We start from the raw sequence: 12,796 nt of genomic DNA, 5'->3' as shown, positions 1-12,796 counted from the left end.
ATGGTTTCCGGCTTCTCCTGGGACCCGCCGCGGACTCGCATGGGTGTTCGTGCAGCGCTAGCTATGTGAAAACTCCACGCTGCGTGTAACCTACCAACATATCAAGTAAGCTTTTTCAAGTTGGCAGGTCTAAAGGCAATTTTCATTTCCTCTCAAGGGAATTACTTCTATTACCCACCCTATTCTGCCCTCCTTCCTTCCAGTCTCACTGATCAGGATAACCACCATGTCCAAATCCTCCTTCCTCCCTTGCTGGGTGGAAATCTGACTACCAGGGTTGACGTTTCATTCACAGTGAATCTGACAGACGCACCTTCCTCCAGGATCCCCACAGCCTCCAGCATCTGGAGATCAGCTCAGCTCACCTCCCCCCACTCACCAGGGTTGGTGGGAGGCGGCTGCAGGGTCTCCATTCCCACCCATTCTAATCATCACCCAAGCACTGCAGGAGCCTCTGTCTCCAATCTTACGTCCAATCCACTTTCCTCCATGCAGTCAAGGTGGAAATTTAGTGAATTCTCTTCCCAAATCAAAATGCGTAAATGGCTTCCAGTTGCCTTTGCAATACTAACTCCCTAGTGGAATCCATGCCCTTCTCCAGCTGCCGGTCTTGACAAAGTCACCCTCGTTCCCTCTGAGCTCTCGCCGCACAGAACTTCCTTCCCTCCTTCGTACAGACCCCGCTCTCATCCACCTCTGTGTCCTCACTCACCCTGTGCTCCTCACTCGGAACATAATCCACACACATCCGAAACCCAGGACGAGTCCTGCTTTTCTTCACACGCCACTGGCTCTGGGGAGTCTTGGAGGCTGGATGTCCTTCCTATGAGCTCTGCAAAACTCTGCACCTCCTTCACAGCAGTGCTTCATCAGACCCTATTAAAACTGCCCAGATCGGTATTCCCACTAAAAAGGCAAGGCCGGTCTTCACATCCCACCCATAGGGAGCAGGCCAAGGAGCTGTCCGTCTGGATTGGAGGGAATGTGTGGACACGTGTGCTCTCCATCAGATCGATCTTCCCTACGTTTACTTACTGCCATCATGCCAACTCTCTGCTTATACGTATTTCACCTGCATAATAAATCCTACTTGTTTTCCACAACTCCCCGTAACACAGCTCTACCCCATCAGACTATGCTTATTCTGTTGCACTTCCTGTGCTGCACCTTCCTCTCCCACTGCAGCTGGCCACCATATAACTTGACACTGACCCACCGCCTGTGCTTTGACACAACCCACCAGGATTCTCTTCCTGCCAGACCCCTGTGCCAAGGCCAGACCAGGCCACACACCTGAAACAAAACCCTCTCTGTTTTAGCCATACTCTCTGCCTTGTTTATGTGTCAACCTGGCGGGGCCACAGGGTGTCCACATATTTTATTATGATTTATCATTATTATTCTGGGTGTGTCTGGAACGGTGTTGCTGGATGAAATTAACACTTGAACTGCGGACCTGAGTCAAGCAGACTACTCTCTGCTTCGATAGGCCTCATCCAGTCGGAGCAAGAAGGCTGGCCTTCCACAAGTAAGAGGGGACCCCTCGCCTGACTGTCTGAAGCCAGGACGTTGTCTTTTCCTGTTTACAGACCCAAACTGAAACGTCAGCTCTTCCTGGGTCTTGAGCCTGACTGCTTCTGGATTGGAACGTATACTATCAGCTCTGCTGGGGCTCTAGCTCACCCACTGCAGCTTTTGGGACTTCTCAGCCCCATAATTGTGGGAAATCAATTAGATACACACACACGTATACATATGTATGTCTATATAAACACACACACACACATACACACACACACACACACATATATACACACAGAGAGATTTGTTCTTCCCCACTTATTCACACATTCACACACTTAAATATTTAATAGTTCTCATTTAACATATACAACTTAAATGTCAATAATTTGACTCTTTCGATAGAGATCATGTCAACCATGTTCCTGATATAGATTTTCCTTTTTTAAAAAAAATAAATTTATTTATTTATTTTTGGCTGCGTTGGGTCTTCGTCGCTGTGCGCAGGCTTTCTCTAGTTGCGGCGAGCAGGGGCTACTCTTCGTTGCGGTGTGCGGGCTTCTCACTGTGGTGGCTTCTCTTGTTGTGGAGCACGGGCTCTAGGCTCACAGGCTTCAGTAGTTGTGGCCCACGGGCTCAGCAGTTGTGGCTCGCGGGCTCTAGAGCGCAGGCTCAGTAGTTGTGGTGCAACTCGTGGTTGCTCGTGGCACGTGGGATCTTCCCGGACCAGGGCTTGAACCCACGTCCCCTGCATTGGCAGTCGGATTCTTAACCACTGCACCACCAGGGAAGTCCCCTGATATACATTCTTATAAAACCTAAATCAGTACTGATTGTGTGGTCGTTTTCATATAAACCTGAACGTTTCCATACGTGTCTCCACATTTTCAGATACCCCTGGCTGGTTCTGCTTTACCTGGTAGGTTCCCAACATGCCTGAGAGGAGCCAGAGGTAGTTGGTTGATAAGTCAGTAGTGAACACAAACTTTACTCTTTTTCTTTGACCAAAGTAGTTGGTAGTTGGTTGATAAGTCAGTAGTGAACACAAACTTTACTCTTTTTCTTTGACCAAAGGTTGGCAAAAGAGAAAAGTCGATGCTATGAAATTCAATCATTCTTTTGCCAAAATAAAACCAAAACAAACAAAACCCCAGAAATACTACAATGAGGAATTTCTTTGGGAAATCTTCTAGCGAAAAAAAGCTTAGTATAAGAAACAAACGTGCAAATATGTGACCAGAGGTGATAAACCTGCCTTAAATTCTTTAAGGAGTGGCAGGAGGGAAGTATGAGAAAAAGGAGGGGAGGGGAGGAGTGAGGAAATAGTAAAACATTTCTAAAGAGAAAAATAAATTGTTCACTTAATTAGTTTGATGGCCTTTCTGGATAATGTAATGAGACAAATAGCAAACTTAACCTTTCTGGAAAAAACTGCATGTCCACAAGCATGAAGGGAGACACAAATCCCACGTACAAAAGCTCACAGCCCTGGCATCACGATAGCATCCAAAGATTATGCTAGAATGTCTCTGTCATATTAGTAAGAAACACCAGCATCTCCATTTTAGCAAACTGGGATTTTTTTAAAGAAGTTAAAATGAGTAAAATAAAAATATACTACATCCATAATTTTAAAAAGATTTTTTAAATAAAATTCAGGAAAATGTCAACCACAATACCTTATTAAAATGCAGGTAATATCTAGTAAAGTAATCCTGTCCAAGGCTAAGTATGCAACTAGATGACTTCAGAAATGGAATATTAGAACTGGTTATTTCAGGAGAGATTCATAAATTAAACTAAATATCCCAATTTTTTTGATAAATATCAATTCTCATTGAAAAGCCAAATAAAATTGATTGTTAGCACACACAAAAATACTCCTTTACTCATAATTGACCTTGATGACGTCAAGAAAAAAGGGATGGAAAATGTGGCTTCTGCTCCAAGACCTGCTATTCTATTGTACCTCTTTTTGCTATTTTTGAATATTTTCTAGAAAAATATGTCTGTTGGACCTGTCCTTGTGATTATAAATGTGCTATATATTTTTGATAAAATTATATATTATATAAAAACATAGTTCACATATAATATTACAACACAGAATTTAAAAAATCAGAGCCAAGATAATCTAAAGGAAAAATGACTGGAATTAAGCCATTCGCACTCAAAGTGAGCCCTTTGCTGATCCTCAGTTCCCGGTCTAAACTTCTCTGAACTACGCCAATATTTCCACCTGTATGCTAAATCTGAACTACTTATTAATAAAACAAAACACTACTCATGAAGTAACTGAGTTCAAATGAGCGTTCAGATAAGTCCAAATAAGTGACCCCTATGAGCTCACCAGTGTTGCATTGTGCTTTTAGGTCAAAATCCTTCTACACAGAAAAATAACATGTACAGAAAAGGCCCAGGCATGTTGCCTGTCATTTTATCTTTACATCTACAAATTAACGGAAAGTCTAAAGTTCTGAAAACATTATTGTTGAAGGTCAGAATGATGTGCTCCACATGTAACAGTCTAATTGTGAGATGATAATATGAGAAATCCAAAAAGTTACACAAGAATATTAAAAAAACAACCAGTTACATAGAAAGGTATAGAATCAGTAAAAAAGTGTTCAAAACTAGTTTTTCCAAAGATGGATTCTGGAATCTTCAAGACCAGTAGTCATGACTATTTTGGTCTTAATATGTTCATCCTTCTGGTGGAATAATTAACATTCTGTTTTAACTTTTCCCTCCAGTACTGAGGAAATGAAATGATATAGTGACCTACCAGAAATCAGGTCCCTCTATCACTATTACTACTACTATTACTGTTTTGTCATTCTTTATAGAAATAAATTTATAGTTTTCTAAACCAATTCCACTCTTGAAAATGTTAATAAGTAACATTTTAAGGACAAATATGATGGAGCTCAGATGCATCTTCACTGTCAAATTTATTTTCAATTTTCAAAGGTACAAAACCGTACACTTCCTTAGAAATGAACTGAAATGGATATCTGGTACTGCGGATTCTTTAAACAGGATAGAAATCCCTCGGATAGCTTCTTTCTGCCCGATCTGCTGCTTCAAATAACTTTAGTGTTTATATTTCAGGTATTAAACACTTCAAAGAGTTAAGCCTAAATCTTAAATTTTATGAAAATAAAAGCTTCTAAAATTAAGAAGATTAAAATCGGTAGCTGTTCACTTCTCATTTGTTAGAAGACAGACAACTTAAAATTGGGGGGGGGGGCGGGCAAGAATTAAATTACACAAATTAACTAAAACCGCAGTTGTCACGATTTTTAAAAATGAGAGGGATCATGGCCGATTTCCCCGATGTGATGAATTTCGGAACGTTTTATTTGTTAATGAGGTAGGATGGCCTCTTTCTCACTTTCTTTCTTTTTTCAGCTCCTCTCCCAGAATGATGTTCCTGTCCTAAGCACCGTGGTAACAGAGGAGAAAGAAGTCCAGAGGAGACACAGTACAAAGAAGAAAACATCTAGTCGTAGGTTTTATCTCTTCTGCGCTTTGTTTTTATTCCTCTGGCTTCGAACCTTAATCAGCTGATTTTGCTACCAGCTCTAAATCTCCTTCTCACTTCCCACCGATCTCCCTTTTCAGATAAGCGATCTCTTCCTGCTGAAATTGAAAATCTTCCACTAAATGGAATCAATCCCACGTTATCAGCCAAAGAGAAATCAAGATCCATTTGGAAAGGTCAGATACGGCAGGACGTTTAAAATGTTGACGACACTACATTAAACAACGGTACTGCGTCTAGAAGATGATCTAGATCAGGAAATTGCTCTACGGTTTAATGATATGTTACTATTTTGCATTTCAGCAACCACTGTATATTATGATGTGATCCCAGTAAATAATATTCTTGTAGTTACAGCATAAATTTAAAGGCAACATTTTATCAACCATAATTTAATTTACCCAGTGTCCGATGCTAAAAATATAGTGTTTATGTTTGGACAACAGGTACTCATATAAATGTTTTTATACTTTTCCTTTTGGGGGGCCAAAATATTCATTTCTATCACTGGATGAACATTCTTATCATCACAGCAAATACGCTGAGTTTCGTTCATGTAACAATTTATTCACTGTATCTTCAGATGTTTAATTTAATACGAGTCACACTCTCTTACTGGGGCCACAGGCCTGAATAAAGCAGGTTTCCTACACCCTCGCTCCTCACTAATAGAGAAGGTTTCAAACAAAAATTTAGATGATCAAAATTGCTCTGTTAGAGATAACCCTGTTGCTGTAGGTCTAGGCTCCTTTGGTGACTCAGAGAAGATTTATAAAGACAGACTGGAACAAATTATATGCTCGTGAGAGACAGAGCCCATGTTTTTGTTATTATCCACTGCTAAGTTAAGATAGTAAGGCTTTAGCCAAGTAAATGAAAATACTGAGTGTATACATGTGTCAAGGATTGCGATGACTGGGATTCAAAGATGGAAGAGACCAAGTTTATGTCCAGGAACACTACACAGTCAGCAGGGGAGACAGAAGCACACAGATAAAACTGTAGCAGTGTAGTGATACATTACGTCATACAGAACACTAACATATAGAAGAGCAATGATGACTTACTAAGTCTGGAAGGCAAACCGATATTTGAAGAGGTGAACATTTGTGGTGTTTTGAATCCTGAAATGCTCCTGCATGTTTCAATCCACCATCGGCTGGATCAGAAACACTCAATGAGCATTTCAATTAATAACGTAGTCAAATGTTAGCAATTCTATAAATGCACTTACTCTCTCAGCATATTGTCGAAGAGGCTTTATAATCTTGGGGATTCTTCAAACATTAAAAAAAAATCCCTTGTCTAAGGGAAGCGAACTTAGAAGTAACGCGGACACTTAGAGGAAATGTGCTTGTAATAGTAATTTTATTATGCAAGACAAAGAAAAATAGTCAAAAATAGAGTTACTGTTTGAAACAATAACAGAGGATTTAAAAAAACCAATCTCCAATCAAAGAAGAGGTAAAACAAAGCACTATTCATGAAATGCAGACCTGTTGGCCTCGCTGGTATTCTTTGGAAGCTAGGAATTGATTATACTACAAACTCAAAACACGGTCTATTTATGCCAATTAGGCCACAAAATAGATTATTCTATGTATGCATAATTAAACTGACTTCTAGATATTAAGGCAAGTTCAAAGTTAATTACACAAAATTAATTTGATTTGAGACAAGGAGGAAGATGTGTTTGTAGTACCCAAAGCAGTAAGACAGGATATGCTAATTTTGAATTAATTTGAACTTTCATTGCTGCAGTGAGCTTTCCATAGCAATGCCTACAAGAAAGGGCATTTCTCTCAATGGAATCAATGTCTGGGGAACATTCTTTGAGAAAATAAAAGGGCAAATGCGTATGCTTGTCCGTTTTGTGGCTACTTCATGCATCTTTGCAGCTCACTCTTTGCAAGGTGATCCTCTCACATGGAGTAGATTCCTTCTCTCCAGATGCTTTCCAAAGAGAGAGGGGGCAGGGGCTCACTGTCTGTCCATCTTCAGGTTCTGCCTCCTGCCACTGACCTCTGAGGACCTCTCCATTCTGGCTACTTCTTACTTGAATTGGGTTCAGTCCTGCAGATTCCAGCAGAACCATTCCTGCATCAGGCACCAGCGGCCAGTCCTCCGGGGAAGCTGTGTGTGTGCCGAGCATCTCCAGCCGCGGCTTCTACCGAGGACCCAGGACAGAGTCCCCATCACAATCGGGAGGGGGCTTGTGTTTAGTTGAACATACAGCAAGTAATCCTTCTTGTGAAAAATAAGTAAAAACGGTCTTCTGTGCAACCTACATCAAACTAGTTGAGTTTTATTTCATTCTTAAAGGATTCACTGTGAAGAACAGCTCAATGTGATAGCAGGTTTATATCCGATAGACCTCATTCACTTTAATACTTCAATCACGTGTGTCCTCTGCTGTTTTGAGTGTTCAGGGTCTCTTTTTATTACTAATGCGTTTCGCAAAGGTTATCAGCAAGCAGCAGATTCATGGTGAGGGTTTACAGATACAGCACGTGGGTGATTTTCCCAAGCTAATGCATTTGATGTAAGAGATGATTGAGAAATAAGATGAGTCGTCACTGCACGATGTTCTGTTTACCATGAAATGCTTAAACAGGTGAGAGTGCGCAGCATCCCAAGGGCAAGCTCCTCTATACCTGGACACCACACACACACACATCGTATTATACATGACCCAACCGGTTGTCAACAATAGCATAGCATCACCATGTATCATGCCTCCTGTTGATATTGATGTTTTGAGTACTTTTATTTCCTATAAAAGTGTTAGATGAATCTGTCTAAAAGCTAAAGCTCTGGACTAGCTAGCTCTAACAATACTCCCAAAATAAGTACAGAAGTGTTTAGGATTTGTCCAAATATTTAGCTATCATCAAATTTAATAATACCCATTTCCTGGGTGAACGTAAAGATGCTTCCAATCACACACACACACCTCGATGTGATCTATTCTACATATATAGAGAGCTCACATATCTTAAAATAAGTTAAAACCACTGTTCACTCTGGATCTATAGTGAAGAAAAAGAGTCTCTTCATTTCTCCAAAACAGAAATGTATCACTAGGGAAGTGCACTTCTGGGACCGTGTGGACCAGAGAAACTGCACACATGAGAGTAAAGGAGCAGTCCCTGGGTTGCCCAGAGGCAACCGTGACCTGAACCTTAGGGTTTACAGGAACTTTGGTTTATTCTATTAACCAAGGGGCTACGGTCCACACAGGAAGGAGAACATGGTTTTGGCCCTAGAAAGTACATAAAGCTAGACAATCAAAGGCTTAGGGAAGAGATAACTGCCCCACAGACACAGACAGGCAACTCACTGGGGAAACTCACTGGGGTGGATTCTGGGAGACAAAAGTCATACCCACAGACAGCCCTTTCTTGGTTTTAGAGGTTTAAACTCAGACTGCCTGTGTGTCCTTGGGACATTTTAACTAAAGAATTAGCATAAAAATGGTCCCAGGTGGGTAACACTCCCTGAGCATCTGACCAAAGGGAGAGAAACCCTCTAGAGGGTAACCCTTGACTCAGGCCACGCAGGACTCTCCCAGCCTGGCCACCAAGAGGCAGCAACTCACACCCCAAAGGACAAACACCAGGAGAAATAATGTTCCCTGAGCAGCTGTCATCAGACGTAATAGACAGCAAGAGTAGAAGCCTGAGAGCTCCAGATAATACAATGACTGGTTACAGACGGTATGACAAATATGTTTAAAACAAATTAAAGAACTGAAAATATAATACGAGAAAAGAACAAGAAACCGTATTTAAGAAAAATCAGATTTGATTTGAAAGAACAAAGTAGAACTCTTAGAAATGGGAAAAAAAGTCACCGAAATTAAAATGCAAAGTATGCATTGAACATCAGATTAACAGCTGCTCCAAACAGAGAAGTAAACTACGAGAAAGCACTGCAGAAATTACCCAGAACGAAGCACAGAGAGATACCGAGAGAGAGAATATGAAAGAGGTTAGAGGAGGAGAGAGAAAATGAAAAGGAACAGCATGCATCTAACAGGAGTTCCAGGGGGAAAAGGGAACATTCACAGAGATGATGGCCAAGAATTTTTCATACTTGGTAAAATACATGCCTCTGATGATTTGCAAATCGAAGTCTCAAGAAGAATAAACAAAACAAAATTTACACCTAGAATCACTGCTATAAAATTAGAAATCTATACACACACGCGCACACACACACTCATAACAATGTTTATTTATACATCCATTTAATCGCACACCTATTCTGTGCCAATGATGTTGCCTGGATCTAGAGGCATTAAGTTGATTAAGTCATGGTCTCGAGTCTTAGAACATTTGCTTCTTAGGGAAAGACAGCGATGTAAGCACACAATATGTAACCATGATGTGGTCCACAGTAGAGATAAGCACAGAACGTGGAGAGACTACCTGTGACCACGAAGGACAAAGGAAGGAGTCAGGAAAGCGCCAAAGGACAGAGGGACTCGAGATGAATGTTTAGAATGAGTGTTTTCCAGGTGCAGGAGGAGAACCCAGGCAGAAGGAAGAGTGTCAAGGCTTTCATTCCTCCACTCATTTACCCACTCATTCATTGATTCATCCACTCATTCATTGATTCATCCACTCATTCATTCATTCACTCATTTACCCACTCATTCATTCATTCATCCACTCATTCATTCATTCACTCATTTACCCACACATTCATTCATTCACTCACTCATTCTTTCATACACTCATTCATTCATTCACTCATCCATTGATTCATTCACTCATTCACACACTCATTCATTCCCTCATTCCCTCATTCATCCACTGAACACGTTTGGCCAGATTCTTTCTGCGGGAGGACAGAACGCTTCATGGGAACGGGGAGGAGATTAGCGTGGCCAGGACCAGATGGAGATATGCATAAATAATTCTTAGGCAGACTAGAATGCTTGAGAGCAATGGTTTTAGAATTCTTTTCCATCATGAAAACTTTGAATACTAATCTTAAGGGATTCCAATATATAAAACAGGTAAAACAGAGATGCTCAGTTAAAAGAGGAGGTGTGTATTTAAGTGTGCATGGGTGTAAGTGTGTGTGTGTGTTCACAGTTGGAGCCCTATGATTCCGAGGTCCCTGTTCTCGTGACTGTCTTTTATGAGTGAATGTCTCTAGTAGGTCATTCTTATTCACAGAGATTTTATACTTCAGCAGCATTCTTTTAAAAGGACTGCTTCTGCTCATCTATTTTATCTAAGTGGTTACGGCTGGTACATATGTGATCTTTTTATTTTTGCATATGTTTGTTTTGTAACTCAAAACATTACTGAGATATATTATTAGAGAAAATACTCTGCCACTGATTTACTGGATTTTCTAGGTGAGCTTTCATTTTACTTATAATGGTAATTTTGTCTTATCCTTGATAATGTTTATTCCTCTTAATTTTCTTCTCTGAGCACAATGATTACAACTTTAGGATCAATGCTAAAAAGAATCTGGATTTATTTCACAACTAAATATGATGTCTTGAGATAAATAATTTTTTTCATGTGAAAGACTCCTTTTATTTCTAATTTAAAAAAAGATTTGGGAGTTGAATGTTTTTGTCTTTTGGCACCTACTGAAATGGTCAATTGATTTTTCTCTTTTTACTTATTGATGTGATGTATAGTACTAATAATTAAATTTCTTAATATTGATCACTGAGTAGCTTCTAATGGATTGCTAGATTCTATTTGCTAATATTTTATTTATGCCTGTATATCTACAAGTCAGATAATTTCTATTTGTTTCTTTAATCGGTAGTTCTTTTGATATGTTGATATCATAGATATTCTGGATTTAAATTTCTTTCTAAAATTTTGACACTGATAAAAGTTTTAAAAGTGGAACATACAGGGCTTCCCTGGTGGCGCAGTGGTTGAGAGTCCGCCTGCCGATGCAGGGGACACGGGTTCGTGCTCCGGTCCGGGAAGATCCCACATGCCGCGGAGCGGCTGGGCCCGTGAGCCATGGCCGCTGAGCCTGCGTGTCTGGAGCCTGTGCGCCGCAACGGGAGAGGCCACAACAGTGAGAGGCCCACGTACCACAAAAAAAAAAAAAAAAAAAAAAAAAAAAGTGGAACATACAGATAGCCAATGGATCGTTCTTCAACGATGTGAAAATAGCAACACTGTGACACATTTAGTTCAAATCTTTGTTTTTTACCAATAAATTTCACAGATAAAGTTAACATCCCCATCTGTCCATTTCACCTTCCTTATCAGAGGAAATCAGTATGATCAATTTTGTGTCTATCTTTTCAGTGTATTTTTTTAAATTAAATTATAGGGGCTTCCCTGGTGACACAGTGGTTGAGAGTCCACCTGCCGATGCAGGGGACACGGGTTCGTGCCCTGGTCCGGGAAGATCCCACATACCGCGGAGCAGCTGGGCCCGTGAGCCATGGCCGCTGGGCCTGCACGTCCGGAGCCTGTGCTCCGCAACGGGAGAGGCCACAGCACTGAGAGGCCCACGTACCACAAAAAAAAAAAAAAAAAAAAATTAAATTATACATGTATGTATCTATAAAATATGTAATATTATTGTATTTAAAATTATATAAATATTATTTATATGTATCATTCAGCAAATTGCTTTAACTCAACTTTAGATTTATAAGATCTATTCTTACATACAGTTTAGGTTCATTTACTTACATTATTTTAAAATACTCTACCATGACCACCGCCTGATTAATCTATTCATTTCCTCAGATCCCATCATTTCTTTTCTTTTCTACTTGTGTATTTGCGTCTTTGCAACGTGTGCCGGTGAAGACCCATGTCCATGTTTTTTACGCACGTGCGTGGGTTTCCCTATGCAGAGTCTTTCCACCTCGGGGCTGCTGAGCTCTGCGATCTGATGACTCTGCTGTGTGGCCATCCTGGGGAAGGCGGGGCCGTTCTGCAGCTCCCTCTGCCTCTGTTCACGAGGTGCCAGTAGCACCCCCTCCCCAGGCTGTCACAGCCAAAGATGTGTCCAGATATTGCCAAGAGCGGCCTGTGGGGTAACACCCACCTGCCTTTGTATGTTATACACGTGTCCAACTTGACCAAACACTGTGCTTCGAAGTGGCTGTACTAACCTAAACTCTCATCGGGAGTGTGTCAGAATGCCTCACCCTTTGTATTATCTGATTTTTCTTACTGTTGCAAATATTTTCATTGTGGAATGGTACCTAATTATTCTTTCAGTTTCCATTGCCTCGATTACTCGTGAGAATGTGCATCTTTTCATGTGAGTATTGGAACTCGGGGCTTCTCTTCTGCATAATCTGCCTTCTGAAAAAGGAACAAAGAATTTTCTTCAGTCGCTCATTTCTGCAATGGTTTAAACAATTGTTTGTTCTCCGAAGGTCTGAAAGAACTCGCTTAGGAACTTCCTGGGCGTGGCTTCTTTCTGGGATGGAAACCAGCTAGATTCCTTCTATGGTTCTCATCTCATTGGATTTTTCATTTCTTTTAGAGTCAACGTCAAAGGATTCTTATCTATTTCGTGTCACTCCCTCCGTGGTTACACCCTTTATTTCTATTACCAATGATCAATACTTAGTTTTCTAGTGACCTTTTGTTTGTTTGCTTTTACTTCCGTATTTTGTTTCTAATTTTATTACACTGTAGACAGACTATAAACCCTGTACAATTTTGGAATTTGGGAATTTATTAAACTTTCCTTATGGCCTAAGATGTGCTCAAT

General features: G+C 40.5%; 1 protein-coding gene across 1 annotated transcript in view; it reads right to left on the bottom strand.

The window, feature by feature from the left end:
- The window catches only part of MYO16 (myosin XVI), a gene marked incomplete at its 3' end in the record, with an annotated part of 531,603 nt that overhangs the window by 204,436 nt on the left and 314,371 nt on the right, over window positions 1-12,796 (bottom strand). The gene's annotated exons all lie outside the window — the stretch shown is intronic.

Source organism: Leucopleurus acutus (genome assembly GCF_964270905.1).
Source record: "Leucopleurus acutus genome assembly, chromosome: 18".
Lineage (NCBI taxonomy): Eukaryota > Metazoa > Chordata > Mammalia > Artiodactyla > Delphinidae > Leucopleurus > Leucopleurus acutus.
The sequence above is the reverse complement of the archived record's forward strand: the minus strand, read 5'-3'. Positions and strand labels throughout refer to the sequence as shown.